The sequence below is a fragment of the Equus przewalskii genome, chromosome 3 (assembly GCF_037783145.1).
Source record: "Equus przewalskii isolate Varuska chromosome 3, EquPr2, whole genome shotgun sequence".
NCBI classification, from domain to species: Eukaryota; Metazoa; Chordata; class Mammalia; order Perissodactyla; family Equidae; genus Equus; species Equus przewalskii.
In genome coordinates this window covers 96436525-96458733 of record NC_091833.1, presented here as the reverse complement: position 1 = coordinate 96458733, position 22209 = coordinate 96436525, and the positions used below count along the sequence as shown (strand labels likewise).

Below are 22209 nucleotides of genomic sequence, written 5' to 3'. Positions count from 1 at the left end.
TATTATTTTGAATTTAGTTAAATGGTAACATAAATAAAAGCTTAATATTGAAAAAATACATAACAAAGTGCAAGTTCCAAGTTCTTCACAGAGTAGACAGTGTTCTTCATTTGATTCGGAGAAACGAGCTCTTACAAATAAGATGCAATGTCTTAGTGGACAAAGTTTGGCAAGGATGAGAGTCATTAGCCCCGAGGAATTGTTCCAATAAGGATTCCAGAATTTGTCAGATTACCCAATGTTAACAGCAGTATATCTAAGACTTCTTGGTGTATGAACTAATCTGGAAAAGTCTTAGGGATTATCATTCTGGTGAAATTCTTCCTTCTTTTTCACTCTCTGGGAGTTAAAAATAAAAACAAATTGAGTCTGTGTTCTACTCAGTCTGAATGCAATCAAATGAGTTTGTTGATTTGAGCATGATTTTATTCTCACATAAGGTGCTATGGAATAAAATCAGAAATAAATTGGCACTGTATTTATAAGTCTATTCCAAACTTTTAACAAGGTGCTCATGGGGATTAGTATTTCAATAGACGTCAGAAAATGGAGGGGATGTAAGTTAGCGTTTTTTCTTTCTCTTAAAATTAATTTTACAAATAGGCATAATTAGGTGTGTGGACACAGAAAGAGTTTATTTTCTTAAGTAAACACCAAATCAAGAAAATGATCATCCACTTCCGTGTAGAATTCCACTCTTCTGCGTTCCTCTTTACTTTATTTTTGTCATTGTGACTTCCTTCAACCTGGAAACCGATACGGTTCTAGCCAACACGCCATAAAACTGTTATGGGATAATAATAGTGACAAAGCCATCAATAAATTAGTAACAATCCACATTTATTGAGCAATTCTAAGACAAAGCTAGACACTTAACATAAATTTTATGTAATAGATTAATTTTGTGGCTTAGTTTTCATTTAATCCACAACCTCCCCCCCCCAAAAAAAAACACTATAAGGCAGTTACTCTTATTATCTGCATTTTACAAAAGAAGAAACTTAAACATAGAGTGATCACATGACAGGCCAAACTTAAAACAACTACTTGTGCAAAGCTAATGCTTAAAAACACACTAAAAGAATCTCTTAATTATGACATTAATCTTTAACCTCACTTATAATTCCTAGAGCTCAAGGACCAAATCTTATTTAACATCCTCAGTGGCCAATGCTGTGTAAAGCTCATAGTTGATGATACTTTATTGGTGGGAATATGAAATGTATTTTTTTCCTTAACAGTTGTGCACTGTCAACTGTGTGCTTTGCCATGACCTTGTTTGAATAACTCTCAGTGATGACTTGTGAAGGAGGTTTTGGTCCTCCAACAGTAATCTGTTCCTTTGCTAATTTAGTTTCACTATGGGCCTCTTGCTTACGTGGTGGTTGGCATTATCTCCTGGAGCCTGCAGGTTTCCCAGTGACTGGTTAGCACTGTCAGTCAGCACTCTGACCCTTCCTTTTGTTTGATCATGAGATTCCGAATTCCTAGCTGAGGAAAGTCTTTAGTAGGATCTTATAGTGGAGCAGAAGAAACTGACATATCTTGAAGCCCAATGAGAGGTCAAGAGGTTAAGGGGGCTAATTTTGCCATTTTTCCAGGTTTCCCGGGTGACTCTTTAATCAGGTTATCCCTGTGAAGAGCAATTTTTCAGAATATCGTTTTTGCTGATTTGCAATTTGACAAATATGTTCCAAGCTTCTTGAGGAAAAAAATAAAACTCTGAGTCAAGAGATTATGAAAAGTGTTCGTTATAGGGAAGCTGCAAAATCATCTTCATATGACTTTCTCATCCTTTTCTGCTTCTCTTCCTTGTTACTCTCATTCCTTCCCCTTCTACCCCTCTTTTCTTCCACCTCATTTTCTTTCTCTTCCTCTTCCTCCTCCTCCTCTTCTTCCCTTATTTTCTCTATCTGTTTATCTACACACACACATAAACAAATGCATATGTACATATCTCTATATAGCTATAAAGATCGATTGATTGATAGATGATAAATGGATACATAGATATATAAATCAGAGTATTCTGTTATTTCATTGTTTCTGTAGAGGCTTACAAAGGTCAGAAGAATTCAGTAAATGCCAAGTAATCACACATCCTAAAACTAGGTGCTTCAATGAATATTTAACGAAGAATAGACTAAAGATTGTGAAACTGCTTTTGCTGGCAATGTTCTTTACCTCAATGTAGGCTACTTAAGCAAAGTTGAAAACTTTACTGGAAGGTTGAAGAGACTGATAATGAGAATTTTCTCAGAGGTATTGGAGTGTACTGGGGTCCCTTTGCAGAGTTTGAGGAAACAGAGAGAGGCATTTAGAATATGCCAGGAGAAAGTCTCAACCAGGTTGACTGGCTAGTTCAGCCTGAGATGAAAGAGCAAAGAAAGAAAGGATTGCATTAGTAAAAAGCTGTACTTACAGTTTCTACCAGGATAAGCAACAAGTGTGACAGAATTTACTGTGAGTATCTTTGGAAAGAAAGAAAAAAGTCTGATCCAAGACAGACCCATGATGTTTTGTTTCTAGAAAGTGGCTTGAGTCAGAGCATTCAATATGGAGCTGATAGGTTGCCAGGTACAAGGTGAAGTGGTATTACCAGTGCAAAAGGAGCCACAGGTGAAATCTCCAGAGGTGTGTGTGTGTGTGTGTAACAATACCAGCTCCCCTTGATAGAAAGAATCAATATTTGATATCAGCCACACTGAGATTACAACTGTAGAAGTCCAATAAGAACGTTGTCATTTCCTGTTTCTTTTCCAGTCTGCTCAGCTCCTACTCAGGAGTTGCTTCAAACAGCAGCTAAGATAGAGGGGGAAGAGATGACCTGAGAAATAGAGAAATAAGAGGAGCCAATTTTACTTTCTTCCTAACTGTCTCTCAGGCTGAGGTTGGCTCAAGCTACAAGAGGATAATATAAGATTGTGAAGTTTTTATATTTCACTGGACTGAAATTTGTACCTAGCAAAAGAGAAGATTTACTTACTATCTGAGGGTAATCAGAAAAGCTATAAGACAAGCCACGAATTGAAGGAGTAGGAGTGGAATTGAGTGGGAGAGGAGGGAAGAAAAGGATGATCCACAAGAAAAATAAAACAGCCATAAGAAAAGGCAAAGAATTACTTCCTGTTTGACCCTCCAGAGTACAGCTCATTCATTCTATGCATAATCATGATTACTATGTGCCATTCACTGGGCCAAGAGTTTTTCATTTATTATCTTCTTTAAATTCATTTAAATTTAAATAGCAAACATTGACTTACTTGATAATTAAAATAACAGTGTGGAAAAAAATCAACAAGACCACCATTAGTATAAGTCTATCTTGGCAAATGCCGGGCATGAAAAATGTTCTGGGGGGACTTTGGACTTGAGGAAGGAGTGGGGAATATGAGGCTTCAACAGAAGGATTTCTGTTGATGCTCAACTAGCTTCAAAACGCGAATAGAAGAATGGTTCTTGAGGACTAGTAGCCATTTTGGGCATGTGGTGGAGGAAGACATACTCCCCTACCCTCTGGGTTCTTCTGGCTGGTCTAAGAATTAAATTGACGTGAGACAGAATAACAGGAGAAAATCAAAGAAATTTAATAACATGTATATATGGAAGAAACACAGGAAAACTGAGTAACTCATCAAAATGGCTGAAGCCACCACCTTAAATATCATCTTCAGTTAAAGACAAAGGAGGATGTTGGGGATAGTGGTGTGGGATTTCAAAGGGGAAGAAGGGAATTCACGTGGAGATAGAAAGCAAATGTTTGGGAGATAAATGTTGCCAATGCCTTGCAAAGATAAGGATAGATGTGATAGATGTAGAGGACATTGATCAAATGGCCCTTGATGGGTTCCTCCCTATTTACCACACCTAGTTTATATTATTCTATAGTTATTTTATGGGCTTAGCTCCTTCTTGGAACAGGCCTTCTATCTTAAATTCTTTTAGGCAGTCAGGGGGAAGATCAAAGTTTTTTCTGAGTCTTTGCTCTTAAAAATAATCAAGCCAAAGAGATACATTTTGGGGTGGTAAATTCTGATCCCCCACAGGCAGTGTTTATGAAGAGAGGTGAAGAGAAGCAAAAGGTAGAGTCATGTGCAAAAGGGATTGGGGAGAAACTGCCCCAGGACACAAGATCTCATGAAGGTAAAGTCTTCAAAGGAAAAGTCTCATGTCCTTCAATGTCTCTTGCATAGAGTTTTCACATTAGCAAAACTTTAGCATTTATTTCATGTCGTGGAAAAAAATTGCTTTGGAGACTGATTTTCTTTTTTAGATATATGAGCAAGTAGAGAAAAAGAGGGTTTTGCTTAAAGGTAAATTTTTTTCTTGGTATACTTTTCAAGCCAAGTTAGTTTTACTTGGAAAACTGAAACTCCAAGGATTCAAAAAATTCTTCTAATCTTGGGAAAAAATATCTGAAAGGTCAAGGGTGCTGATTTTGTGTTGTTTACTCCAAAAGCAAATTTAGAAATTTTCTTATTTATTTCTTGTGATTTGGAGAATACGTTAGAAGAGTTAAAGACATATCCCACTCATTATGATGTCTAGTTTTTCAACCATATTGCTTAAGCCACCTTAAAAAAAAAAAAAGCAGCACATTTGAGTACAATTTTTAAAAATTAGCCAAAAACAAGACATCTGCTTACATAAAGACAAGCAAAAAAACAAAAAGGTATAAAAAGTATGCAACACTCCTCTACATATTTGCCAATATTTAAAACATGAATTTCCCCCAGACTATAGATAAAAACAAGTGGGAGTTTTCTGGCTATTTGCAGATAGAATAATTTCTATCTACATAGTACGGATAAGTATTCTGAAAATGTTTTATCTATTTCTATGCCTCACATAATAAAAATATATATTTCAAAAGTTTGCTAGATATTTTATTGTTCTCTCGTCACCCATGTAGTCTGACCATATCTTAGTCTTGATCTGGAAAAAGGATGGTAGTTACAAGGTGAAATCTCAAAGAACCAACTTTCACCAAATATAAGAAAAGATTGATTTTGTGATTCACTATTATTTTAGGTAATGTTGAGAAAAAAGAAGATGCTGGCAATTAAAACATTATACAATGTTTTCTTATCATTTAGAATTTTTACTTTCTGTTTCTTGAATGAGCATTTTTAGACTCATTTTGATATGTGCTTTCATCATATATCAAACTTGAGCACACGTAAAATGAAAATATAAGTGAAATAAAATAGTTGAAGCATTTGGCAAACATTTGTTCTTTCAGAGTTTGGTATTTCCGAATCACCTTGAAGCTCAGAGAGGCCAATGTCAGAGTCTTTCCACATAGCATCATTCTCTGTGCAATCAAAGCATCAAAGGAGTAGCATTTCTTAAATGACTGTTCCACCATTTTCTTCAGGATGTTTTTCTAAATGATAAAACCCATTCTGCAAGTTTTACAAGTACCTGCTTTGCCAGTGACAACCATCTCAACAACACCTGCCTGGATGGTTGTGACTGTAAAATGTCCTGGATTTCATAGATATTAAATGTGAAAAATATGCACCTTGAAATTCACAAAATATTGTAGTGTCAAATTACTAGACAGAAATCTTAGAGTGAGGAGATCAAAGGGGAAGCTCTCGGCCCACATCAATAACAGAGCCCAACAGGAAGAAGAAAGATTTCCTATTCTTGACCAGTGAGAAGCTTAGCCAATGGGAGACTGTGACAGCTCAGCCAATGAAAAGCCATTACACGTCAACTCTCAATTCCTCCAACTAACTCTGTTTACAATAGCCCTTCCAACTTCCTTTTTAACTCTGTAAAAGAGTTTCTTCTCCTTTGCTGAGGAGGGACTTGCGCTGAGCTCTCCATAATTGCAGACTCTGGATTGCAATTCTTTACTGATCCTGAATAAACCCATTTTTGCTAGAGAAATAATGGACTGTCTATCTGTTTAAGGTCAATAGTAGGAGAGCTTAATAGTGTCTTTCAAATATACTCTTAGGAAAAAGGAACAACTTACATTTCCTCAGGACTAGATTTAGCTTGCAAAATGAAGGCAACAAGGTAACATTTGCATTTGAAAGATTTTCATTTAATCCCTCAGTTATAGAACAGGGAAAAGGTGTCAAAACTTTATTCACTCTGTGCTTTCTTACGCTGTGGTTCTTTATTTTTTACATTATTATTCTTTTTTTTTGTCTTTGCTTTGTCTCTTTTTGTTTCCTCCATTCTTCTTTTTCTTACCTTTGACTCACCCAAGACTGTAAGGGCCTTTAAGACTCAGTTACTTGTGAGAACATAAAAAATAGTTTCTTATATGAACTAATTAAAATAATTATTAAACATGAAAAGCCACTCTCATCATTAACTTTTAAGTTAACCCAGTCCTTTTTCTTCCTCTGCTTCTGAAAAGGATTCAAGATTTCTTTGTTTTATCCACTCCCCACCCAATTTCTTAGGAAGTTCAACCTTGCTTGTTAATTCTTTTGACCTTGGTGCTGAAGAATTCTGAACAAATAATCAGTGGTCAATTGTTTGGGAAAGGACAACAAGAATAACAGACATATGAGCTAGGCAGATTTTGAAAAGGCAGAGGGTCTGAAAAAGTATGCCACATGTCATGACATCACAAGCTACGTATTTAAGAAGTATGTCTGCATTCTATGTATTCTCACTCTAGTTATTGAAGAAATATCTGTAAGAAACTTGAACTATTGTGAAACTAATTTTGGTTACTTTTTTTTACATTGCTTTGAATAATATGATGAGAAATTGGCCACGTGGGTCACAAGTTTGTAAGTGGTACCAAGAGTCCTAAATTCATGTGCATTCAGAGAAAAGCACAGAAGGAAAACAGGCAAAGTGCTTCCTTTAGAGTGATATGGTGAGTGCAGCAAACTGGAATGGACATCTTCCGACTAAAAATATTCCAATTCAAACATTTTATTAACACTTTGGATAAACATGATTACAATCACAATTCCATTGAAGGTAAACAGTGTGAAACTGTGACATTACGCAAGTCTTTTGAAAATGATCACTTTTGATCATGCTTGCCATAGCACACAAATTAGCGAAAAAGAGAGACAGGATTTGAAGCTGTGGTTTAAAGCCTAAAATTGAGGCCTGATATTATGTACTGCTTTGACATTTGGTGAAACCTGACGGCTTCCAACGTCCTAACCACAAGTTCTCCTCCCAACCCTGCTCCTGCAGTTAGGATCCCCTGGCCTACAACCCTCCTTATCAAGGAGATCAGGAGCAGTTCTGACTTATCCCTGAGTTGCAGCTTTTGGTTCCACGCCAGCCTGTGGAATTATTCAGAAAGGCTAATCGCATCCTGTGTGGGAGTCAGAGGTCACCACATCCTCTTGATACTACAAAGTCTACCTCCCACAGCCCCTGGTTGCTTACTATTTCTAGGTGCAGTCCCAGTGGGGCCCTTTGTGGCATGCAGTGTCCTCCCTTGGGCTGTGGGTATATGTGACAGTGTATGTTGATCTCATCTGTCCAGTGTCAGGTGTCCTGAATTTGGCCATCCCCAAAACCCTGGCAGGGCATCCTTCCCTCATCAACAGGGTGAAAAGCAGGCAGTTAAAGCAGAGAGAATGCCCTCGTGTAGAATAAATGTTAAAAATCTCTATGTTGAAAAGAATTAATGTTCATGGTTAAGAACAAATATAAAAGTTCCTACACAAAATGTCATGTGTGGCCAATTTCTACTGTTTGCAAAGATGCTTCCAAATACTGAGAATTAAAAAACCAAACTTCACAAAACTAGCAAATCTCCATTCCAAGAAGGAGATGCTTCGAAACATTCAGAGTGCCAAAATAAGTGCTGAATTATTTCTGAAGGCCTGTTTTTGCGAACATTCTTTCCTTGGGGCTTCAGGAGAGTTTGGTTTTTAGCTCGATAGCCTGAAACTGCCTCAGGACAGAAAGGCCTTTAGTGTCCCTCCTTTCATTACCCTGCCTCCAGGCTGTGTCAAGAGGAAAGGATAGCCTCTTAGTTTGCTATAACTTATAGAAAGTTTGCCTGTCTGGTCATGTAAAGAAAAGCTTTAGGGATTTGCTTACGTGTTGCTGCACACGTTTCACCTCATCACACTTAAAAAAAAAAAAGCCAGATAACTCAGCAAGTGTGTATCATAGAGTGATGGGAGCACTCAAGGGCAAGATGCTTTGTTGCTTAATCTTTGTGTTTGTGAAGTTTGCATGTTTAAATAAAGTAGCTACTCAATAAATTATTTGCTAGCTGAATATACGTGCTATAATAGCCTAAGAAAATATTGTGAGGTCCCAGAAAACATGTGTTAGTTAAGCAAATTATGTCATTATTATGCAGTTTTACATATATTGTTTTATTATTTCTTTTGCGTAATTTCTTACAGCATTTGTCATTATCATCAATACATTTCATAGTTGCCATTTCAATCGGTTTTGTTTTCTTTCTCAAGATTTTTATCGGATTATGCACAATCGTAAATGCTAAAGCCAGTAAATTCTGCTGCTGTCAGTTTATAATCCATCACCAGAGATAACAAGAGGGCATGTACTTATAAATGGTCTTTTCACTATTAATGATCATTTGAGTTGATCAACACGCATTCTCACTTTGTGCCCTTGTCATCAATAGCTTCTTTTTTTCCCCAGGCTTCTGTCTTAAAATAAAGACCATAAAAAGATGAAATCTGTAAATGTACAACAATTACATAGTGCACATAAAAATTTACAGCATTAGATTGTCTATTAAAAAGTATGCTAATTAAATTCAAATGTAATAATAGGGCCTTTATACTTATGCAATTTTGTGCATGCTATTCTTCTGCACTAAATGTCTTTCATCCCCTTTCTTTGCCTAATTCCTAATCATCCATCAAGACCTTCCCAGCTTAAAGTTCACTGCCATTATTAAGCCTCCTTGGCTCTCTCAGGCAGAGAGTAAATATTATTTACTCTCATTTCATTTAATAATACCTTTAATATTGTATTTATATCCTTAGGCTATAGTACTATTTGCTTGTTTCTCTTTGTTTAACAAGACAATGAGTCCATCAAGGTCTAATTCCATATGTATTTAACTTTTATATTACTGGTATTAAGAAGTATGACTCAGACATAGCAAATGCTCTTGAATTATTTGTTAAATATTTGAAAGAATATTTGAAAGAATAAGTGAACAAATGATATGCATACTTATTCTACCTCCCTAGTCTATGCCTTTAGAAGTGTATCTTTTATTTTGATGGTGTATTCAGAGAGATCTAATGAAGAAACAGACAAAAATCTATGTGTAGAGGATGTAGACACTATCATCCCATTTTGGAGAAAAGGAAATGCATTTAGAGAGATTGTTGGAGACATTTAAACTGAAACTTTTATTTCCCTGATATACAATCAAGTACTCCTTTGAAGGCCGTTTGAAGATTTCCATTTTGTCTCTCAAGATAAAAAGAGAATAAAGTGAATTTTGTCATAGTTTGACAGTTCCGAGAATATCTTTTTCTATCAAAGAACTTAGACATTGAACAAAATGGAAGCACAAACGGATGTGATGATAACGTAGCCCTCAATTCACTTTATCTTCAGTTACATGAAAATTGTTTTAATAAAATATGTAGATATTGAATCATTAGATTTAAATAAATTAAAGCACAATCGAAAAATTGAAAAGAATTGACTATTAAAATTAATAACTTCTTTCATCAAAACTCACTGCTGACGGAATTAAAAAGCAACTCACAGAGTGGGAGAAGATATTTGCAATGCATATACACAACAAAAGACATTTATCCAGTATATGTAATAGATGTCTGCCCATCAAATATAAAAAGAAGACAACTCAATAGAAAAATGGGCAACAGACTTGAACAAACACTTCACAGAGAAGATAACTAAATGGACAAGAAGCATATCAAAAGGTGTTCGACTTCAATAGTCATAAGGAAATGCAAATTGTAAACCACAATATGACATCTATTCATCCACTGGAGAGCAAACGTGGAAAATACCAGTTGTTGATAAGAAAGAGGAGCAAAGAGAATCCTCATTCTCTATTGGTGAAAATGTAAGTTGGTCAACTACTTTGTAAAATCGCAAGTATTTACTAAAGCTGAATAATTGCATACCCTATGAGCAGAAATTCTACTCCTAGGTATATTTGCAATAGTAATGTACATGTGTTCACCCAAAAATATGGACAATAATGTTTATCGATGCACTATTTGTAATATCACAAATTTGCAAAAATTCAAAGCCTCATAAACAGTTAAATGAATAAATAACTTGCAATACATTCACATAATGAAATACTATAGCATTTGGAATGAATAATCCAAAACTTCACACAAGAAAGGTGACTCTCACTAGTATAATGCTGAGTGAAAAACAGCCAGACCAAACCAACACAAAACCCACAAACTATATGATTCCACTTACCGAATATTAAAAAAAAAAATAGCCAAAGTCAATGAAACCTACTACGTTAGAAGCTGTATTATTAATTTTTTCTCTTGAAGATATTACCCAGAAGAAAAATTTAGGTGGCTTCCAGGATGTGGTAATATATTTCTTGAGCAAGGTACATTTGGTTGGTAAAATTCATTGAGCTGTTCACTCATAACATTCGTACTTTTCTATATATATATATTACACTGCCACAAAAAGCTAAAAATTATAAATTCTTGCTATTTTTATTATAATATTTTAGAATAAAATAGTTCATAGTCCTGCTTTATAGTTTAGAGTGTAGATCTTAGTCATTCGAAAACCCTTGAAGTTTATGACATCTCTCCCCCATTATCCCTCATACGAAAAATATTTTTGGAATTTTGTTACAATTTATGGAATTGTACGCAAATTATGGATTCTTAAACTTTAGAACTATGAGCCTTCGAGAATGAGGGAGATTATTCTGGGAGGAATACTGATGTTGTACATCTAATTATAAGCTGACTCAAAAGAGATCCAGAAGGCTATTGCATACTTTCCAAATTAGTTATGGCAAACTTGTCCTGATCATTTCTGTGCAGATATAGATATCAAAGAACATTCAATATGAGAGACAACGTGGCATGGAGGAGCTTGGCAGTAGGCAACACATTATATCATATAGGCATTGTTGGTATTGTTCCAATTGATGAATTTTTTCAAAATAGGAGTTTGATAAGCAAGATCACTTTCCATAGGAAAAAGATGCCCATAAAAACCCATCAGGTGAAGATGGGCCTTAACAAAAATACTTCTGGGAAATGGCTCCAGTTTATGTATAAAAGTACTTTGCTATACATACAATAAATGTTAAAGATTATTTGCACAATTTCAGCATGTCAGAGTAGAAAAAGACTATTATTCAGCCAGAAGATCAGTATGAAGTGTTACTGCAAAATATTTCTGTCCTGGCTAAACTCATTGGATGCTTTCTTCTCTCCCTGGTGACAATGAGAAACACAAAAAAAAGTAGCATAAAAAAAGTATTAACTGCAAAAATCCGTGCAATCCTGGACAATTCACAAGCATAATAAAACTGAATAATAAGGTACAAAAGTGCGGAGTCTTGGGATCACCTTCCCGTGCAGTAATGACCATCGGGTAGAACAAGAGCAGCAAGGCTGCTGCAAGGGCATTGTTTTAGTAGGGTAACGCTAGCTCTCCAACAAATTGGTCTACACGTGTATTACAGCTCAATTACAGGAGACGTTTACGTGTCTTTCATATATACATTCTAGATGTTTCCAGGGAGATGGAGGAGATCTGATCCATAGAGCCATGCAGGGACACAGACCTATAAGATTATCATTTTTAATACATGTAACTTTCAAATTCAGCATTGGCATCTATATCAGCCAAGAGAAAGTGAACAAGTATATAAAATAGCACATGTAAATATCTTTGTTTGTGTGTTTGTTTATTTTTGGCCAGACCTACAAGTAGTTTTGCTGCATATTATTTTTGCTCACATTATTTTCATTAGAACTCAGTCACACGGCCACATCCAATTGAGAAAGAGCCTAAAATGACTTAAGCTAATTTTCAGTAAAAGAAGAAGTAATTGGTGATAGTTAGCATTAACTGCCACATCCATCTAGTTATTTGTCCTGTTAACACCCTGACAAACATAAGATGCATTATGCATGCAAAATCTCTGACATGGTGCTCAGTACATTTCTTTTAGTTTGCACATGAACTCATTCCCATACGATTCCGACCATTGTCTATTGTCAAATACCCCCAACTCTCCATTCTTTTCCATAAATAATGATAGCTAAACCATATGTTAATTCAATTCCAAAAATTCATTGTTTCACTTGCATAAAAATTTTCTCACTATTGTACAATGAATATGATGGGATCCAGTCACCAAGTAAACCTCCGAGACTGGTTCTTTTATAGACCACTCTGATTTACCTGGCCAAGAAATACATAGCTTTCTCATGAGATTTTCCAATGCACATGGAATATGAGTGGCATTTTCTATAAATGCATTGCTTAAATTTAGTGGATCAATCTCATTATGGCCTTAATGACGTAAATATTCTGTAATCCTCTCTTCTCATTATCTTATGAGTTTTTCCCCAAAGTCTTCCAACCTTTACTAGTTAAACTGAATTCGCTGATTTTACACATTCTTTTCTTATTGATAAAAACTGGTAGGTTTATTTTCAATACTTCTCATCATTATTATAAAACATATGCATACATGATGCTTATATTAAAACTAACTAAAATAACCACTAATAGTAAATAAACACTAACTGTTTTCTGAACATTGTGCTATCTCATTCAATTATGCTAGATCTAAAGAATAGATGAAATTATTATCAATATTTTAGATATAGGGATATGAAGAAGGGAAGTCTAGCAACTTGTCCCATATCATATGACTGTCAAATTCAGACCAAGAGTTATTTGACTTCAACAAATATGATCTTAACCATGAGGCTTATAGTACTTGTTGTAGCTAGACTAACTACAGGCTACACTGAATTTTGCACTGCAGCTTCAGATATACGCATGAGAAGTTGTGCTAGACCCAATAGCGGATTGTAAATAGGAGTGACTATGTCTAGAGAGACCTCTCTTTTATTTTCTGTATTCTTTTCTCTAACTACGCTTGGAATGTAGCTTGCCAATGTTCTCACTCTACCACATAGTCCAAAGAAATACTAATGTAGAAAACTTATGGCTTATTTATATTAGGAAATAATGGCAATGGAAATGATAATATAAGTCAAGTAGAAAGCTCATTTACTTAAGCAAAATATCTTCCTTTTTGTTTTGTCATCAGCTTCTTCCTGTAACTGTTCTGCTGACCGCACGACCTCTGAAGATCACTTAGGTGGTTTGTGGGAAGGAACGTATTCCATGTCAGTGGTACATTTTAAGTTAATTATCCTCTAATGTCTGAATAACCTTCTTCATTTGTGAAATTATGCTTAAAAATTATATAATGCTGGTATTATTTTTCTTCCCCCTAGAATTTTCTTTCAACTAGTTTGATATCTTTTCTCTGAAGGAAAGCCTGATATACTAAAGTTCAAAGTCTTTAGACAGTTTAACTCACCTCCCATATGTCATTGGAAAACATGTAACCACCAAGAGGAAGGGGAAAAGGATCAGTTTCATTGGTCTGTCACAGAAATACATTGAAAGTTTTACTTTAACAGTTACAAAACTTTGCTAAAAAAAATTATGGAACAACAAGAGTGCTTTTCATCTCTACATCCTTTTCATGAGAAATCTCAAGAGAAAGTTCATAACTGCTGTTTCTATATTCATCTGAAGGGGAGGAAGAGGACAAACAATTGAAGGTGATTTTAGCAAGATTTCAAGCAGTAACACTGGAATTAAATGTTGAAAGCATAAGGGCTATAATGTCAGGGCACTTGTAAAGAAATATGAGTCTAACTGTGTCTTCATTAAACCTTCTGCTTAGGCTTTTTAAAGGTTGAGTGAAATATTTTACTGTTGTGTCTATCAGAAATCATGAATTAAATTACTGAAAAACTTGAAGTCTATTTTTAAAAGATGATATTTCCAAAATTCTATTCATCATACACATTTTAAATGACAGTGACACATCTTTTGACTAACCCTATGAATAATAAAAATATATTAAATAGTTATGCTTTGATACTAGTTACTGGGGCTTATAAATTGGAAATCAAAGCAGAACGATGACTATAAGAAAATATTCAGAAAATTATACAAAGATAATCCTTTTAGGATTTTAGAGATTACTGAAGACCTTGAAAAATCAAGCTCAACCCTTTTTTGTGCTTCCTGTATTCCCTAGAATTATACTCACCAGAAAGCCGGAAGCCATCCTAGACTCCTTTAACTTTCAATGTCTATAATCAATGAGTTACTCACCTCTAGCAGATTTAACCTCCCTAATAACCCTCAAAAACAACTTTATTTATTTAGAACTTTATTGAGATATAATTCACATACATTGTAATCCATCCCTTTAAAGTGTAAAACTCAATGGTTTTCAATATATTTACAAAATTGTGCAACCATATCCACAATCAATTTTGGGTCATTTTCATCACCCTCAAAAGAAATCCTGTATCCATTAGTGGTCACCTCCCATTTCCAGGCCTTAGAAATCATTAATCTATTTTCTCTCTAGATTTTTATATTTAGAACATAAACAAAATCAAATCATGCAATGTGTCATCTTTTATGACTAACGTCTTTCATTTAGAATAATGTCTTCAAGTTCTTCCATATTTTATTTTATTTATTTTTTTCTTTGAGGAAGATTAGTCCTGAGCTAACTACCACCAATCCTCCTCTTTTTGCTGAGGAAGACTGTCCCTGAGCTAACATTTGTGCCCAACTTACTCTCCTTTATATGTGAGACGCCTACCATAGCAAGGTCTGCCAAGTAGTGCCATGCCCACACCAGGGATCTGAATGGCGAACCCTGGGCCGCTGAGAAGCGGAATGTCCGAACTTAACCACTGCGCCACTGGGCCGGCCCCAAGTTCTTCCATATTTTAGAATGTATCAGTACTTCGTTCCTGTTTATGGGTGAATTAGCATTCCGTTGTTGGATATACCACACTTTACTTATCCGTTCATCAGTTGATGAACATTTGAATGTTTCTACTATTTGGCTGTTATGAATAATGCTGCTCTAAACATTCATGTACAAGTTTTTATGTGGACATATGTTTTCATTTCTCTTGAATATATGTAGGAACTGTATATTTGGCATTTTCCAAAGTGATTTCACCATTTGACTTTTTCATCAGAATATAGAAGGATTCTAATTTCTCGTCATTCCTGATACTTTTTATTGTCTGTCTTTTTGATTGCAATCATCCTACTTGGGAAGTGTTATGTCATCATGCTTTTGATTTGCATTTCCCTGTTGACTAATGATGTTGAACACGTTTTTATGTGCTCATTGGCCATTTGTGTAGAAATGTCTGTTTAGATTATTTTCTCATTTTTAATTGAGCTATCTCTCTTTTTATTATTGAGTTGTAAGAGTTCTTTAAATATTTTATTTATTTATTTTTGTTGAGGAAGATTCATCCTGAGCTAACATCAATTGCCAATCCTCCTCATTTTTTGCTTGAGGAAGATTTTCCCTGAGCTAATATCTGTGCCAATCTTCCTCTATTTTGTATATGGGTTCCCACCACACCATGACCGCCAATGAACCACACCCAGGAACCCAACCTGGTCTGCTGAAGCACAGCACACTGAACTTAACCACTAGGCTGTGGAACCAGCCCTGGAAGCACATAAGTTTTTAATTTAAAAGGTTTTTAGTATTGATAAAGAAAACTTTGTATTGCTCAATTATTTCAAATTACTGTCTTCATTCAGGTCCCATTTCTCTTTCTGATACTATTGCAATAATCTCAAAATTAATTTCCTTGCTTTCGTTTCTAGCCTCCTCCTGTATGTTCTTCATTCTGCTGCCAGGTTATACTGCCAAAATGCAGGTTGATCATTATCCTTATTTCTAAATCAGTGTACTTCGAGGAAAAAGTACTTATTTTCTGATGAAGAAAAGAAAATCCCTGCATGAAATTACTTCTGGTGGCCTCTCTAGCATTTCTGTTCTCCTAATGCTCCATCTTGCAAGTGACATTCCAGACATCACTTATTTTTCTAAGCTTAGTAGATGTGACCAATCTCTCTATGACCTCTGCCTCTGCTACCAACACACATATATGCATATGCTTGTACCTTCTATCTCAGAGCTGGCTCTTTGTGAACTCTCTCCGGATCACACACACATTCTCTAGTAGTAGTTGAGACACATTATTTAATTTAATTTCCTATAGTTAAACATAATGGGAGTTGATATAGAAAAATAAAATTTCCATCTTTGTTTGAAAAATTAGAAAATCTGGTAACAATAGACCTGTATTCCTGCATGTTTACAATCAACTAGAGCCCATTCCTTAAATAAGGCATGGACTCTTCAATTGCCAATGTCCAAAATGTGACCTTTGGTATCCTCCACAAGAGGTCTAGTGCTGTTGTATTTTGTCAATTCACCTCCAGTCCCCTTCACTCATTTAGATTACCTGACTGGTGCCTTGATGTATTTTATAGTCATCTCTATTTTATGTGCTTTTCACTTAGAAATAATAGTACATTGTTATTCACACCTATTATTATACACATGCCATTAGAACATGGTGTTGAGATTAAGGGTTGAGGCACACTCTGAAACTCAACTATGTGGGTCAAATCTTGGTTCTATCATTTAAAAGCTATGTAAACTTTTTTTATGTTACTTAAATTTCTATGCTCGAGTTTTGTCAACAATGTAAACAGTACAATAGTGATAACTATCTCAAAAACTGTGTCTGTCTGCTTGTATAGAAATTGGTAAGTCAGCGTGCATATGGTCATACAGAACACTATGGAAGGACCTCATAAGTGTGTATTTTTGTTATACTTTTGCTTCATCCAAATAGACTATTCCTTATTATCTTTACATTGACAGTGCCCAGCATTTTGTCTAGCAGATAGTAGATACTCAAAGCTTATGGAATCAATTTGATAAATGTGAAACAAGTCAAAGCTGAAGGAAATATCTTCCCAATGTATAGAAGGTAGATTATGACATTAAGGAAAATTTACACTAGGAAAAAATACTTTCCTAACGTAAATTATACAAACTTATAATTAAAAATCAAGGAACTCTTCCTACCTCATTCAGTCCAGTCTCCCTCATTATTAATTAATTTGTCTCTTTATTTTCATATTACCTGGTTTATGGGCCATGAGAGTGATTCATTCATTGTTCTTTCATTTTTGTTGTGTTCTTTATAGGGAATGTCCATATTTTCAGGTGTGGTTTCTGGTTCTGTTTGGAAAAACACACAGATGCTTTTGTTCAAATAAATCCTTTTGCCCCAAATGCTTCACAATAAGCTGTAACTTCTTTTCTAGAAGTCAGTGCCTAATCTATTCTTGATGTAATTCCTCACTATTCCATTTATATAGTATGTATTACCTAACATGGTGGCATTTATCCCATTTACTTTACCATATAGTACTATTTATGGATTCTTAGCTCATCATACATCTGCATATATTTATCTCACGAGTTCAAATTATAGCACTCACAGATAGTCTCCTGAGAATGTAAGAGGAAAAATGGCTGGCAATGCCAGAGCTTTGCACAGTCATAGATTATACAACCAGTTCAGACAGTTCTTCCAAAAAAGCTTTAATCAGAATACTTCTTAATATGTTTAAAATATGATTATATTCTAGAATGAATTGATTAATTTAATTAACTATATCAAACATTGGTGGAACAATTTTTCTGTGCAAAACACTGCTTGGAGTTCAAAAGGTAAGATATGGTATTTGAACTCAGCCAGATGAAGAGTTAGATGTAGAAACACAAGAATGAAACAAGTGCTCAAAGGATTTATAAGCTAAAATCTATAAAATACAGTAGTGGCGGTATGAGGAATTGCCACTGGGATTTTGGTAAATACCTAAAGAGCAGAGATTTCATGGTCCATGATAAAAATGAAAGTCTAGGAAGAATATTCCAGGCAAAGAACACAGTTTGGTTCTGATCACTGCTAGTGTGGGCAACCACCTTGGTTTCCTTGAGACTGAGGAATTTCCAGGGATCAAGGCCGTTTAATGCTAAATCCAGGAAATTCTGTGAAAAATGGCACAAGTTTGTCACCTAAACTGAAGACAATGAGAGTATGGTGACAGAACACCATTTTAAAACTCCACCTATAGTGAAAGATGCTGAAGACACAAAGAGACAGCTACATTCCTTGTTTCTATCCATAAATATGAACAAAATGTACCCTATTTCCTACCTTGTCTGAAATCATTGGTTTTAGAACCATCATCTTCAGAATACTAACAATTAAATGAGGTTCTACCAGTAAAATTTAGCTTGGGCCTTTAGGGCTTCCCTTATCTTTTAAGATTACATTAAATTATAAATACATTGTATAAATGTCGTATAATACGTTATAAAATGCCTACCTATAAGAATCCTCAGGTAGCATTTATACTTTGTCTCAGATTCATGAACAACTAGGTTTTCCATGAGGTTTTGTTTTACTGATAGATTCTGTGAAATCCGTTATTTACTAGGTTTCCTCCTTGCTAATTGCTGCTAGAAAACTCAGAGAAAAGCTTTGGCCTATCTTTTATATATGTGTATAATAGTCCATAAAGTGTAATTTATAGATAATCTCTAACAAGCACTATCTTCTTTCTTATTCTCAAGTCTTCAATGTTTCATCTTTCTTCATTATTTTTAATGTTTTTCATATTGTCAAATTATTTATATCCTTGTAATATACCATATTTTTCTTAGAACAAGATAAGGTATAAGGAAAGAAATATTCTGTGATTTATGTCTGTCACCTTGGGAAACAGAAAACCTTGATCAATGAGATATTAAAATGCATTTCATTGGAGTGAAAAGTAGTATTTGAAACAGGAGTCCTATATTATCATGGTTTAGAGATGAAAAGAGAACACGAAATTATTATTTTAGAAAACAAATTATTGTTCTAAGATAAGACATTTCCTTCCTAAAATTCTATTTTGCCAGTTTAATTCATTATCAAAACAAAGGGAATACAGCACAATCAACAAAACAAAAGCAAAATTTCTCTGAGCACTGGTTCTACTCCTATTTGTAAAAGGGCTAAGTGCCTGCTAAGAGGTCCGTGTTGTTATTAAATATTGCTAGAGAGCACTCAATAACCTGTGGTCTACTAGTGTCGGTTAATGATTCCTTTTAAGATCCAGTGGAAGAAAAGGGTGCTAGCAACTTGAGCTGAGAAGCAAGTAAGTATATGGATGTACTTATCAATGAGAACCATCATAGGGCCCCACACACTCCTTTAGGGAGTGTCAAACACGGCCCTGAAGTCTTTGAAAGGCTGTCAACTGGTTTAGAAAGACACTCCTCGAGTCATATGGTTCAGTGGTCAGACCTATTCCAGCGACACAGAACAATGCTGCTAACATTTGTATTCTTCTCTAATGGTCTGTTAATGGGTTATTGCAAAGACAGAATTTAGACATAAACAATCATTTCGCCTCATTGTGATAAAGTGATGCTTCAATATTTTTTTTTCAAAGGTCAGCTCCTTTTTCTTTCTTTGCTCATGTTTGACATTAATGTGCCTGTTATTGAGCTACAGGGTTTAAAACCTTTGGGGAATTAGTTGCTTTTAACTTTTCTTTGTATGGAAATGGATTTAAAAAGAAGCTAAAACAAACAACAAAAAGAATGATGACAACAATGACAAATAACCTTTACTTTACATTAACAAATATGAAAAGATATGGACTGAGTGGGTATTTTTTGTAAACGTGAGGCCAGCTGGAAACTGAAAACCGAGCTAATGTGATTGATCTGTTGGTGCCACTAACTGAGCACTGCCCTTTCCGAGAAAGGAAGAGATACAAGCACAAGGCAAGCATTTCAGATCTAAGACACAACTCACTGAACCACTTCTTTCTCCAAACTTTGGCCATGTGTATTTTTTAAAGATACTATTAGTATCAAAAATCTCAAGTAGCTTTCCACGAAGTGGGTAATAGCTAATCTTTGAAAGGAAGAGTTTCAAAGAACGAAAGGAAGGCAGTGTTCGTATGAGGCTTGGATATTTTGGTTCTCAACATCTTCTGAGTGGCAAAGTCAACACTAGGAAGCTACTGCTCCTAAAATATTCAAAGCACTGTGGTTAAATCATAATTAAAGGGGAAACTTCTATTTTGATGAAAAATTATTTTATTTTTAATTTAAATTTGCAAATTTTTTAATAGTTTTTCTTTTTGTATTTCAGCTGTACACATACACACACATGCACATACAGTTAGAAATTGGCTCTATTAGCAGCAATATGCAATCATATTGAGGCACATTTGATGCATTAGAAACTTTTCATGGATCAAAATATGATGAATTATATTTATTTGCAAAGGGACTATTGATATCTTCTGCTATAAGTTCCAGGTCACCAAAGTTTCATGTGTGTCACATTTGTCAGACTGGGAGTTAGACCTTCTATTTTATTCTACAGTTGAATATACTACAGATTTGCTATTTTAACAGACATATTTCATCATTAGGAACTTTATGTGGCTACATAGCATAGCTTTACAATTTCTTTTAAAAGAAACAAAATCCATATTTTACATAATTTGACATGCATTCTGTAAGTGGATTGCCATGGCAAACAATTTTTTTAAAGTTATAATCACTTCTCAAGTAATAAATTATCATCTAGAGACAGCATTTCAAACTGAGTAACTGATCGGTTTTTTCAAACCTCAGCTTTGCTTTCAGTATCTTTTTCTCCCATAATCCCATTATTCCAAAAATTATAACTGACATAATGACTCCACATTTAAAAAAAAAATTGCAATGCATGGTCATACTGCAGCCACTAAACGAGCTTCATGCAACTTCTTCGGGTCCTGCTGGTTGTGCTTTAACACTGTCAGTCATATTAAGACCAACACAAAAATTGTATTCTCTTTAGTCCACAGTCACAGAGAAGGAGCTCAGGATTCCATGCGTAACTGAAGAAGTGACACAGTGGGGGTCCCAGTTATAATCTCTTTAAGAAATAACTATTTTTGAAAAGATATGGGATATTAATAAGGCTCTGTCATGGCTAGTTATGTGACTCTTCCACATATATTTTAAAGAAGAAAAATGTCATGACTTAAATAGGCTGTTTGACATTAGCTACAAAAATAAACCAGACCCACTCCAGTTATAAAGTCACTTCTTGATAGAAAATTAAGTAGAAGAAGAATGCATTTGCTTCTGCACTATAGAAATGATGTTTGTGTATTTCTACCACAAACTAGTGCACAGAGGAATTATGGTCTCAACAAAAACCTTAGATACTACCATCACCTGTTTTCAATGGAACTATTGTGGCATGTGTCATAACTAGTTCTGTTAGTCATAAGTAATCTATACCTAGAAATCATTAAAATATTGGATTTTGATTAATTTACTTTTAATTGTACAAATAGAAATAATTCAAGGTTGTCACTGATAGAGTTTCTCACTTAATCACCTACATCTTTATATTTATCTGAACGAGAAAAAAGAGATGGAGTAAAATTGTGCACAATCACCAAATGATCGTACTTATACAGAAGCAATAGAAATGACCAGCACTATGCTCACTTTTACAGATAATAAAAAGAAATCTAGGCTAACAAGAGGCATACCCAAGGCAGAGCTAAAATGTATGTCTCTGACTAGGCATTTTACATTTGTTTTTATCTGTACTGAATGACACAGCTTTCAAACATGAGAAGAACCGTCAAGAACTGTGGAGGGTCTGATATTTTACCCTACTTGAAAGCTGTCAAATTATCCTGCCACAGCTTCCTAGATGGTGACAGAAGACATGAGTATACTGAGTCTGAGACAAAGGACTTTATTACTCACGACACAGCACAGTGCATAAGCTTTCTGTTTGCATTGGGTCCCCTTGCACTCTCTCCTCAGGTCCCACAGAGATGACATGGAGACAGGCACAGGTAGATGCTACTTAAACGTGGGTATGTATCACAGTCAAAGAATGCTGAGCTTAGAAACTCAACTCTTAAAAAAACTGTAGCGAACCTGTCTAACCAGTATCCTAGAGGGAGAGGTTATCTTTATCATCCTGATCAGGAACCAAATCTGCCCTCTTCCCCAGAGGGAGACTGTTTGTATCTTCCAAAGCTGCTTGCTATATA

The 22209-nt window shown here is 35.0% G+C and overlaps 1 long non-coding RNA gene across 1 annotated transcript; it reads right to left on the bottom strand.

The window, feature by feature from the left end:
* Positions 1 to 609: 609 nt before the first annotated feature.
* LOC139082669 (uncharacterized) lies at positions 610 to 22053 on the bottom strand. Its single transcript, XR_011538879.1, has 3 exons — positions 21917 to 22053; positions 17211 to 17308; positions 610 to 784 (listed from the first exon to the last, which is right to left on the bottom strand). It is a non-coding gene; the product is annotated as an uncharacterized lncRNA (long non-coding RNA).
* Positions 22054 to 22209: the final 156 nt, after the last annotated feature.